The following is a 10,356-nucleotide window of genomic DNA, read 5'->3' as shown; positions in this document are numbered from 1 at the left end:
TACCAGGTCGTAAGACAGTCGGGTGCAAATGGATCTTCAAGAAGAAGACCGACATGGATGGTAATGTACACACATATAAGGCGCGACTGGTTGAAAAGGGCTTTTCTCAAACTATGGGAGTTGATTATGACGAGACCTTTTCACCAGTAGCAAAGATTAAGTCTATTAGGGTTATGCTAGCCATTGTTGCATTTCATGATTATGAAATATGGCAAATGGATGTCAAAACCGCTTTCCTTAATGGAAAGTTGGCTGAGGATGTTTACATGAGTCAGCCAGAGGGTTTTGTTTGTACAAAGTACCCTAATAAGGTGTGTAAGCTTGAGAAATCCATCTATGGATTGAAACAAGAACCTCGCAGATGGAATCTTTGCTTCGATGAGAAAGTCAAAGAGTTTGGCTTTTCGAGGAGCGAGGATGAGTCCTATGTATATGTTAGGGCTAGTGGGAGTATAGTCAGTTTTTTGGTAATGTATGTGGATGACATACTACTCATAGGAAATGACATCCCAACTTTGCAGGAGGTTAAGTCCTGGCTTGGGAAGTGTTTCGCTATGAAGGACCTTGGAGAAGCTGCCTATATCCTAGGGATAAGGATACTGAGAGACAGGATTAAAAGACTAATTGGACTTAGTCAGAGTACCTACTTGGATAAAGTGTTGAATAGGTTCAACATGGAGAATTCCAAGAAAGGGGAGTTACCGATCCAGCACAATGCCAGACTGAGTAAAACTCAGATTCCGAGTACAGAGACTGAGATAGCTGAGATGAGTCGATTACCATATACTTCCGTTGTTGGCTCGATCATGTATGCTATGACTTGTACTCGTCCTGATGTGGCCTTTTCTTTGAGAATGGTCAGTAGATATCAGGGAAACCCTGGCAAGGCTCACTGGACTACGGTAAAGAATATTTTCAAGTACCTACGGAGGACTAAGGAATGAGTTCTTACCCTCGGTGGGAGTGATGACTTGAGAGTACTAGGGTATAGCAATTCTAGTTTTCAGACTGATAGGGATAATTTCCGCTCTCAGTCAGGCTGGGTCTTTACCCTAAATGGAGGAGAAATTACTTGGAAAAGTTCCAAGCAGGAGACAGTAGTTGATTCTACTTGTGAATTAGAGTATATAGCAGCAAGTGAAGCGGCAAAGGAGGCGATATGGCTAAAGAACTTCATTGGAGACCTTGGAGTTGTACCAGCTATACAGGAGCCTATGGAGATTTTCTATGACAGCAATAGTGCGGTTTCCTTAGCCAAGGAACCAAGAGATCATGGTAGATCCAGACACATTGACATAAAATATCACTTCATAAGACACAAGATAGAAGAAGGACTCCTCGTGGCAAAGAGGGTATCGTCAGAAGAGAACCCTGTAGATCCCCTCACCAAGGGACTGACTAGGGTTAGACATTTGCAGCATACGAGGAGCATCGAGCTGAGAGACGATATTAGTTGTAATTATTAGATAGCTATTTCTGAAACTTGTAAAATGTCATTGACATTTGATGATTAAATAAAAGTTGTTGTTTATTTATTAGGAAAGTGTTACTATCTTATGTTAATCGTTTACTATTGTTTCAATTTGCATGTTTTGACTTCCAGAATAATTATTTTATTCAAAACTCTCCACAGTCGGTCATACGTTGGAAGTAGGTATTGAATTAAGACTGTCATGAATTTGGCTTGTATGATTTGTCTAAGGTGCATTAGACATCGCAATGGTTGCTACAACATTCATGAGTACTCATAAGGTCTGAGTATTGGATTAAACCTACGCTCACTTGTGTGACAACTCGAAATTTCTATCTTGTACAACCATTCACTTCAATCTAAGTCAGACTTATTGCTGCTAACTTTTAGCACTGTTTAGAGCCTGTTTGAGTGTTCTAAAGCCTAGTACCTTCAAGAGGAAATTATAGGACGTATACTCTAGAGTTCAATGTGCAACATTTAAGTCTCAAAACTCGAAGAGTTTGGAGTTTACGGCCATAAAATGGAGTTTACGGCCGTAAACTCTAAGGTATAAATATGACACTTAGTCTTTTTTAGTCATTTTTACCATTTTCAAGCCCGATTTTTCACTAAGACCTTCAACTTTGTAAGTTTTTCTTTCCTTGATTAGTTGATATACTACAATATCTAGTAACTGTACATGATTTCATCCATGAAATCTCTTCATTTTGATAGATCTTCAAGTGTTCTTCATTTCACCAAGAACACCAAGAACACACACTAGTGTTCTTGGACCTTAAACACCCTTACAAGCTTCTATATCGTAAGTACTCTTGCCTTAGCTTGTTATATGCTTGAATCACTTAGTTTACACCTAGAAAACATCAAGAAAACAAGATCAAAAGGTGTTTACGGCCAAGGCAATCTCCTTGGGCCGTAAACCCTAATTAAGGGGGCAAAATGAGCCCTAATCCCTTCCAAAGCCTTGGAACCAAGTCTAGAATACTTCCAAGAAAAGTATAGGACCTTAAACTTCAAAAGAACCAAGAACAAATGGTGTTTACGGCCAAGGCAATCACCTGGGGCCGTAAACACTAGTTAGTGGTGCATAAGTGCCACCATTCCTTCCTAAGGCTTAGACTTGAACATAAGAACACTTCCAAATGACTTGTAAGACCTTATATCACAACTTGGTACAAATTACCATGAGTTTACGGCCGTAAACTCATGGGGGTTTACCCCTTGGCCGTAAACTCATGTGATACATCCATGTTGGCCATAAACTCCAATGTGAGGCCATACTCCCGTTAGATGCAACACTTTGGTACTCCTAGCACTTGAATCAAAGTGTTTTCCATGTCCTAGGGTGTATTTACTTGCTTAATTAGTTGTTAATTAACTAATTAGATACATATATGTATCATTATATGTTAAATAGGATCCGTGTGTGTGCTCAAGTCTTCACTTGACACTTAGCATCCTATATCATCCGTTCATCCAAACCACTCACTACAGGTGAGTTCATACCCCTTAATCAACCTTTTAAATGATTTTAAATGCTTTTATGGGGGGGGGGGAATACAAGTTGAAACATTATAGTTATTATATCAATCACATGTGATTAATAAGTATCGAACATATGGATTTTCTTACTTTTCAAACTGTGTTATCAAACAAACTACTTCAAATCACTTTACAAACTCTTTTTGTAAGTCCCGATCTATAGATCCAAATCAGTAATCAATGAAATGAAAACAATCAAACAGAGTGTGGAAGGAGTAGAAGGAGAATAAAGCCAAGCATGCACACATCTATAACGTACAAATGTCAAGTACACCTTGGGAAACACACACACATACGTCGTCCTTTCTGACACACTAACACAGCCTATTTATACCACATGAAGCAGCACACCAGTGTGCAGCCGCACACACGTGTACGTCCATACACAGTGTGTGCGGCTGCACACACGTGTATGGCCGCACACACCCTCTAACAAGCTACAACCACCACAACATACTTTAACATCCTACCAAGACCTATACATTAGAATGCCTAGCCCAAACCACAAAAGTATAGCCTATCAATCTCCCCCTTGGTTTGTGGCTAGCATAGACTTGGTCTTCATTCTCCAGGTTTCTTGAACAGCTTCAGGTCGGATTTTCCCATGGATCCCATCCATAGCTTTCCATTGATGATTGTGGCGACCATTCCAGTGAATTCCTTGGCAGCAGCCTCCATGACTTCTTTTCTGCAAATGATTTGGTGACGAGCTAAGGTACGAATGTCTCTTTCTCTGAATATGAGAAGATCTTTTGCACTGAGAAGCCTTATCACTTTTTCGCTACTCTTGAGCTTGATGGCAGCATTAGCAGTTTCATCATCATATGCCCAAAATTCCAGGTCATCAAGAAATCCTTCATGGAAGTGTTGAGGGATAGGAATTTCTTTCAATTTTTTTGTTGCTGGCCATAGTATGATCTTCATTGGCTCACCAGATTCAGGATCAATAACATCCGCATCTTTTCTGTACAAGGCTTTTTCAGTTTTCATCTTTGAGAAGTTTTCTTTGACCTGCCTGTCTAGAAATCGTTTGAAGTTGAACGCACTGGGATCTTGTGAATGATTGTGAAATGGGGCCCTTGAAAGTTCGGCAAGATCAACTTTCGTCCATGAGTTGAAGTCATGGATGCTCTGGTAGTATTCAGAGATTCCAGAGTTTCTCTTTACAACCCACAAGTTTAACTCATGATCAAAGGCCCACATTTTGATCCCTGAGCGATCACCATACTCGTCACCAAACTTTCTATTTTTAAGATCCGTCACTGTCAATACAAGATCTTTTGCTTTGCGATTTTCGTTCGAATTCTTCATAAAAAGTAATCCTTCACTTTTATTGGCAGTGACGGTCCTTTTTCCATGTTTGATTGTGATCCGTGATCTTGCATTGTCAGGCTCTTTGTCAAAACGATCTACAATGGTTGTTGTTCTTGGAGGAGGTGGATCAACAAGAAAGTCGCTTTCTGAAGGCTGTGCAGAAGCAGTGGGAGGGTCTTCTATACCATGAGGCTGTTGAAACAAAGTTTTGAGCTTATCCCCAAAGGCGTCAAATAGCTTGTTCTTTAAATCGAAGTAAAAGGCAGTTACTGATCCAAGATTGGTTTGCAGATCAGTAATCTGTTTTTGTCTTTGAAGCATTTTCTGCCTGGAGCTCAGCGATGAGGTTACCGTGTTGTTCAAGCATGATGTCCTTTTCAATGTTCTGTTGTTTCAGAATACCAATTTCTTCTTGAAGTTTGGACACAAAAGTATTTTCATCCCCTGAGCGACCTTCCTCGAAAGATATTCCCTTTCCATGGGAGGAAGATTCTGGGCTACACTGAGACTAGTGCTTAGCGAGTCTGATAGAAGCCTCATCTAGCAACGGTCTTGTTGGGGAATATTATGGAACAACAGACGGTCCGCCTGTCTGAAGCACGGTGCTTGGGCATTCATTAGATTGGAGAGGTGGTGTTGTAACAGTTGTGGTGATGACTGTAGCTGAAACTGGTGGTGTTTGGCCTTGAATGGACACTCCCTGACTCGAATTTAAATGCCTTCTTTTTACAGGGGGCAGAGAGGTCTGTGCATGTGTCTGGTCACTTGAAAATGGAATTGACGTAGGAATAGCAGAATCAAGGGGAGGAATCCTTGAATCTGCACCCTGTTGGCTTGAAGTTTCTTCCATTGAGGTAGACGAAGGAGGCATAGTTTCAAGAGTCTTCTTCGCAGCCCTAGTCTCAGTTGTATTCTGAACAACTTCATCGACTTTATCAAAGAACCTGTCAGAGAGATCCAGACCTGTGTCAAATCCACTTTCGTGTTCAAAATCGAAGTTAAGGGGAATGGCAACATTGTCGAGGCCTGAGAAATCCATATCATGTAGAAACTCATCATTTCCATCATGTTCTCCTTTATCTCCCTCCTGATCAGAATCACTCTCAACTTCCACATTCGGTAGCTGTTCATGCTTCGATGCAACCCTTGCCACAGGAGAGATTAACCCTTCCTCAGTTTCATGTTCAGAAGTAGAGATGACCACATCGTCGGTCTCCGTAGGACAAGAAGATTCGTTGGGTTCTGACTGATCACTCTCCTCAGCAAAGATCCCAAATTTTATCAACGAAAATTTTCCTTCAAAGACAAATTTTCCAGTTCGATTTTGTTTCATTAAACCGAAGGCACTGGGACCAATAGACTTGAGATCCAAAATTTCATTTCCTCTCTCAATCTCGGGGTGCATGACATTAAAGATGATTTGCAGGAACCTAGGGTACATCAAGAACTAGTCTCACTTCTTTCCCTCAATGTTTAGAATGAATTCATGCAGAATGAACTTCGAAAAGTTGAACTCAATCCCTGATGCTAAAGCTGCAATGGCTCCAGTGTTGAAGAGGGAAATCTCATTAGGTCCTGATCTCCTCCCGGAAATACAGCTCACAAACACATGAGCTAGATACTTCCAGCAAGGAGGTAACAACTTCTTGATAGTAGGAGGAAATATTCCTTCATAACCCATACGATTCAGTATTTCTTGTGTTTGCTCCAGATCAATCTCCATTGAAAATTCAGGCCTGTCATTAACCTGCAACGATTCTCGAATGATTTGCTCGGTAATCAGAACTTTCTTTCCTTGCACAGTGGCCTCAAGATATTTCTCATCGTCATCATTTCTTTCCACAGATGCGCTTCTCCAAAATTCTTTAATCAATCTTTGATAAATCACGGGACATGCGGTGAAAGCAGAGACCAAGCAACATTTCCTTAGACCATCGACAATGAATTTGAGATCGTTGTGGGCCACCGGAGGATCTTCTAGAAAAATGGCTGAATTGTGCACTTTTGCGAACTCAAGATCTCCCATGATGTTCTGAAACACGCAAGCATAAATTAAAGCATTAGAAAAAATTAAGAGATTTCCCATTAAACAAAAATTTATGTCAATTTTAGGTGTACAGCCATACACCTACATCCAGCCACACACAATGTGTGCAACCGCACACGGTGTACAGCCGCACACAAGTTCCAACTGCACATAGTGCTAGCCGCACACGAGTCTACCCGCACACGGGTCCAGCCGCACATGGTCCAGCCGCACACGGGTCCAGCCGTACACGGCGTGTGTGGCCGCACACGCACAGTCGATACCGAAACCTTCAATTGACCTTTGATTCAAGATCATTTTTGCTCAGAAACTACGTTATGGGAGTCGGTTTCATTGTACTTACGATTATGAGGTTTTAGTTTCACGAAAAATGATGGTTTTCTTGAAGTTTTTAGAGAGAGAGATGAGGAAGCAGTGTGCGGTCGAGTTTTAAGAGGAGTAAAAAGTAAAAGGGATTTGACCGCACACCCCCTTTTATACTTTCCAATTAAAAGGCTGCCATTTTACCACTCTTGACAATAAAAAACCAATACCCAAAAATATTTAAAAATGAAACTTTTTGAGGATTAATTACAAAAAAAAATAAAAATAAAATTAAAATTAAACATGAAATAAATTCTAAGATTTACCAATCCTAAAAATTTAAGAATAAAAATAAAAATAAAAACTAAAATTAAAAACATTTTCTAAAATTTATCAATCCTGAAAATAAAAATAAAATTAAAAATACTAAAATTTTGATTCAACCTAATTTTAATCCTCTATCTTGAAATTGATTAACCTTTTTTGATATGGGATCAAAGTTATTAGACAATCATTTTCCATTTATCAGTACCTCTCCTTTCATGAATAGATCTGGTCGATCGCCGGTATTGTGGTCCACTTAAGCACATAAAATTGTGACAAATTTTGGAATGCTATTAGTGACATGACAGGTTTATCCTAAGTTCCTAGATAAAAATACCTAAGGACCGTTTATCTGACGACAACCAAGGATATTGTTGTCCACCTAAATTGAGCAGCGAGATCTACAGACAATCTAGAATTGTTCAATTTTAAGTGTACTAGAACATGTTCCCCGCTTCCTGACATACCCCAATAATCAAGAACTTCCGAGATACTCCTTACTTTAGGTGAGCAGACTATTATTAATAGGGAGGATAGATTTAGAATGCATATGCTGTACACTCAGGTCGGATCTTTCAATCACGCAGAGAGTGAAACATATGACTGACTAGAATTTCAGAGGGATTGAGAAGTAGAAGGTTGCATATGCTGTGTACCGGGTCGGATTGTTAATCACGCAAAGGAGACATCATATGGCTAACAGATAGAAAGAATTGCATAGATAGAAGATGCAAAGAAATAGAGTTTCATATGCTGCAGTCCAGGTCGGATCTTTCGATCACACAGAGGAAGCATAGTAGGAGAGAAAGAAAATAATTTCCTACAGACCTAATTTATCGGAATTCCCCAGTCACCCCGTCAGTACCGGAATTAAGGACATAATCCATACATCGAGGAAAAGTTAAACCACAGTTCTAGATACGGGTTCTTTAATGTGACTGGTGGATTCTCATGTATATCTCCCTACTCAACCTATCCAAGCGTCGTATTGTCAGACTAAATGGAACTATCTAGGTCAGAGTTTATCAAGTCTCTAGATTCCTTAAGTTCATCTGCACCTAGTCAAGTCCACTAAACTTTTCGTGCCTACCAGCGCATCGAACACAGAGTCTAGATAATTCAGCTTTGGTACTTTACACAGACTCAGATTGTCTGTTATCACAATCTGATATCACTTCCTAGCACATCACTTCACAATAATATTTTTGATTTTTTTGATTTTCTAATGTTTTTGGATTTTCTTATTTTCTATTGTTTTTGGATTTTCTGATTTTCTAATTTTTGTTTGGTTTTGGTTTATTTCTCCCCCTAAATTTGTGCATGGGTGAGAATGAAATTGAAATGCGCAAATTTAAACTAACCTAAACAAAAATTAATCCTCAAAGCGAATCATTTTCAAAAAGTTTACCAGCACATCGAATCGAGCTTTGTTAAACGGCTTGGTGAACAGATCCGCCACATTATTAGCAGTGGGAACCTGTTCTAGCCGAATGAGCGAGCGCTCATAACAATCTCTGATAAAATGAACTTTGATGTCGATGTGCTTGGTTTTTTAGTGCTGAACCGGATTTTTAGCAATTTGGATCGCAGCCTCATTGTCACAAAAAATAGGGGTTTCTTGAAAGTTCAAACCGTAATCCAACAGTTGATGTTGGATCCATATGACTTGAGAACAACAGGCAGATGCATCTACGTATTCTGCTTCTGCTATTGAGGTCGAGACAGTATGCTGCTTCTTGCACTGCCACGAGACCAGCCTATCTCCGAGAAATTGACATCTGCCTGAAGTCGATTTCCTGTCAAGTTCGCAGCCGCCATAATTGCTGTCTGCAAAAGCATAAAGATCAAATTCTGAATTTTTTGGATACCAAAGACCCAATTTTGGGCTGCCTTTGAGATACCGAAAAATCCTTTTAACAACAATAAGATGAGACAATTTAGGATTAGCCTGGTAGCGTGCGCATTGACAGACCGCAAACATAACGTCTAGGCGACTTGTAGTCAGATACATCAGCGATCCGATCATCGATCGGTAGTATGTTTGATCTACGGATTTGCCTTCAAGATCAGGAGTCAACAGTGGTCTCTCGGCCATGGGCGTCAAAGCAGGTTTGGCGTCTCTGAACCCGAACTTCTCGAGCATATCATCCACATATTTGGCTTGATGAATTAGGATTCCGGCTGAAGATTGTTTGACCTGAAGCCCCAAAAATGTGGTCATTTCCCCCAAAGAACTCATCTCGAACCGCTTTTTCATAACGTCCTCGAACTCTGTGCATAGCTGAAGACTCGTTGACCCGAAAATGATGTCGTCCACATAGATTTGAACAAGAATTTGATCTGGACCGACATGCTTGATGAAAAGGGTCTAATCGATAGTGCCGCGTGAGTAGCCATGATTGAGCAAGTGTTGTGTAAGGGTAGCATACCAGGCTCTAGGAGATTGATGCAGCCCATACAAAGCCTTGTCTAACTTGTAGACATGGTTGGGAAGTTTTGAATTAACAAACGCAGGAGGTTGGTCAACATAAATCTCCTCCTTCACCTTGCCGTACAGGAAAGCCGTCTTGACGTCCATTTGATATACGGTGAAGTTCATGTAGGAAGCATAGGCGAGGAAGATACGAATAGCCTCCAAGCGCGCCACCGGAGCATAGACTTCTGTATAATCAAGACCCTCAATTTGTCTGAACCCACGGACCACCAATTTCGCCTTATTACAGACAATGACACCCGAATCGTCTTGCTTGTTCCGAAACACCCACCTGGTGTCGAGAGATTTCTTGCCTTTAGGCAGCTCCACCAACTTTCAAACCCCGAGCTTTTCGAATTGATTGAGCTCATCATGCATGGCATCCACCCAGCTTGGCTCATTCAAAGCCATTTCGACGTTCTTGGGCTCTATTTGAGAAATGAAGCAAGAATAGAGACATGTATTGACATCTCCACTCTGGCTTCTCGTTTGAACTCCGTTGCCCAGCTGTCCAATAACGTTCTCTATCGAATGATCGCGCTGTATGCGAGAGGGGATTTCGTGACTGATTTCATTAAGTGAAACGGGAAGAGTATGAATATTAACAGCTCCTTCATGTGCTGAAGAATCCACGGTAGATGTACCAGCTTCGTTTGGTGGATTTGCTACAAACTCATCAGCGATTTGATCGGGAAAGAGAAGGTCCATCATATTTTCAATGACAGCGGAAGCATCTTGGTTCATGAACTCTCTTTCGACCGGAGTTAGAGGAGTAGCATCAGCATCTGGAGCAGATTGTTGTGTTGAGGACTCAGGAGAAGCAATTGGAACAGTAGACTCCACCGGAGGATCAGTAGCAGAAACCAATGGTGGTCTGTA

The sequence above is a fragment of the Lactuca virosa genome, chromosome 7 (assembly GCF_052849685.1).
Source record: "Lactuca virosa cultivar CGN04683 chromosome 7, Lactuca_virosa_CGN04683_v6, whole genome shotgun sequence".
Lineage (NCBI taxonomy): Eukaryota > Viridiplantae > Streptophyta > Magnoliopsida > Asterales > Asteraceae > Lactuca > Lactuca virosa.
Note: the sequence above shows the minus strand (reverse complement) of the source record.